The sequence below is a fragment of the Priapulus caudatus genome, unplaced genomic scaffold (assembly GCF_000485595.1).
Source record: "Priapulus caudatus unplaced genomic scaffold, Priapulus_caudatus-5.0.1 Scaffold2878, whole genome shotgun sequence".
Classification (NCBI taxonomy): Eukaryota; Metazoa; Priapulida; class Priapulimorpha; order Priapulimorphida; family Priapulidae; genus Priapulus; species Priapulus caudatus.
In genome coordinates, this window is record NW_014579939.1 from 3,278 (window position 1) to 5,971 (window position 2,694).

Below are 2,694 nucleotides of genomic sequence, written 5' to 3' on the forward strand. Positions count from 1 at the left end.
TGAAATTGAAATGTAAAAAGTTTAGCAAAGTTTTCTGAATACAAAAATGAAATCATAAATATGAAATTTAGTTATTCAAATTTTACTGCAAAAGTGCCAAATGTGTGATTTATCCAGACAGTATTCAGATGCACTCATACTGCTCAATAGTTGCGAACACATTACAAGGGCATACAATACTAGTACTGTCTCATCATATATGTAAATTAAATAAATATGAATGCTTATAATCATTAAGCTACAAACTACATACAGGATACTACAGACTGATCCAGCATCGTACTCACTGAAGACATTCTTGATATATTTTATTTTTGTCAGAGAAGATTTTATCAAATGATGCATTAGAAGTAGATTATCTTACCTTGCAAATAAATATCCCACATGATGATGTATCCTTCTGTGTCTGCCTCCCCACATCCTCCATGCACCACGTCCCCTTTCTAAGCGACTTTCCACGTATAAATGCCCTGAAGTAAATTTATACTGGCCATAAAAGCATGACATATGTCACTGACCAGCAACATTTTGCGTTATGCGCAATGCATGCATTTACTGATATAGCAGGGTGCGAAATTAGCACCGGCCCACCGGCACATGCGGGCAAATTTTTTGGAGGGCCGGTAACGTTGGCAAAACACCGGCCGTCCGAGCCGGTGGTTTCAGCCGTGTTAGCGAGTACCTACATTTTTATTTATAGCATTAATGAGCAAAGAGCCTACATTACTGTTTTACCTGAAGGATATCAAGCCATAATTTAGCAACATTTTACAAATTTGAAATCGAGAATGCAAGCGTGAAACATGACATTGACAAAAACACTTTGGACATCATTCACGATCTGCATTATAGTCTGTTCAACAGCTACTACGTGATGCCGCACACTACAACATTTCTGGGACAAGCATTTCTTTAATTATCATTGCAAGTCTTATTTTGCGTCCCTTCTGGTTCAAACAGCAAACAAAATTTGTGAGGGCTGGTAAAAAACTGCTGTTACCATTTACCAGCCCTCTGGGCCAGTGCAAAAAATCTGAATTACATGCCCTGTATAGTACATTAAATTAAAACTAGCATTCGTCACAGCAGTTTTATGTCAATGCATATTAACCACATATCATTATATACCATCAAATTACATTATAAAAATAGCATATATGTAATCACACATGTCTGCCATCATATTATTGATTATTATGATAACGATGATCAAATCTATGATTGCTTACCTCCTCTTGTTTGCCAGCATTGTCTTTTTTCTTTGTGGGTTTGAGCTATCCAATGAATCATCAACGTGTCTAACCGTTCTCCGTACAGTGTCAGCAACCTAAAAATGACAACGGACAAAGTTTTGCTTGTTCTGTTGTTGTTTTCTAGAGGTGGAGTTAAATGATTCTCTTCATATTTAGTACACAATTGGCTTGCAATGCTTTTAGAACGAAGTCAGATAACGCTTCTACCATTGTTAACAAATACATAGCACCTATGATACGAAATTATTGTTGACAGAGCAACATATAAGACTAAGTCATATTTGTACCAAGGCCACACTGGCGACAACTGAGTGTCTACTACTCATGACGATTCCGAATTCGTATCAGCTGACTCCATTTCTTATAATGCAATTCAGAAATAGCAATATAATAAACAAATACAGTGTATGCATAAGTACAGTGGCATAAAGGATACATTCACGATAAATCAGAGGTAATCGATGTAAAACGTTTTAAAATTAAAATGTCATACCCAAAGCATATCCGCTGGTAGTTTCCTACATTTACTGGCATTATCACAGTTCTGCAGTTTGACCTGCAAATGAAGATCATAACAATACAATTACTCAGTTACAAACACATGGTCGCCGGTTTAACTCCACTGAAGAACAATTTCATCTGCAGGGGTGAGGACAATGGGTGCTACTCATGTCACACACGCGAACTCATGAACATCAATCGCCCTCAATTATATATATTTTTATATGAGCCATTTAAAAAGAGATACACGTTAATTTGAAAAAGCTTAGTGCTTAGGGCCCTGGAAGCTCAGGGGTTTTAGATGCCCTCTGGTGCAATCTGAGCCTTATTTTGGAGCATTTTTGCAAAAAATTTATGACCTATATTTCAAAATAATTTGGGTTGAGTCAAGAGTAATGAGTGATGAGTCATTTTTCATTGTTCAATTTGTATACTAGTGTGAATGTGTAGTAAAATGTTATAAAGCAATGTGCAAAAAATGTAAATAAATATACTATAAGGTGAAACTATATTTCGCTATATTTTATTCGGACTGAGCACCGTTACTGAGTAGAAAATCAAATCTCGTAATAAAGGCTTTAAATTCCCAGTTTCCTTTTCCTAATTGCTGCCCAGGCATCTGCTGCCTCATGGAAAGGGAAGTCCTGAGCTGATGGGCCTTCCACAGACACCATCATAAGGGCATTTAGTGTGTTCTGATTCAGTCTTATTAGAAATAGAAGTCTAGTTAGAAGGAATCTGATGAAATAGGCTGGTTATTGTGACTTTGTGAGCTGTTTTTTATTTAAAGTGAATTGCGAAGAGCTATTATATGAGGCTCAGGACAAGTCTATGTCGGACAAGTTATTCGTTTGGCTAGCTGCCCGATTGGACAATGAAAAAAATTTCTAGTAATAATATTCCTAACATCCTTTGAGCCAGGGCGCTATCGCACGACATT

The 2,694-nt window shown here is 36.7% G+C and overlaps 1 long non-coding RNA gene across 1 annotated transcript in view; it reads right to left on the reverse strand.

Moving 5' to 3' along the window:
- Positions 1-369: 369 nt before the first annotated feature.
- LOC106819131 overlaps positions 370-2,694 on the reverse strand; it is a 5,181-nt gene continuing 2,856 nt past the window's right edge. Inside the window, exons 3-4 of the long non-coding RNA XR_001395351.1 lie at positions 1,230-1,327; positions 370-470 (exon numbers count right to left, since the gene is read on the reverse strand). This is a non-coding gene — a long non-coding RNA (uncharacterized LOC106819131). The remainder of the gene's footprint in view (positions 471-1,229; positions 1,328-2,694) is intronic.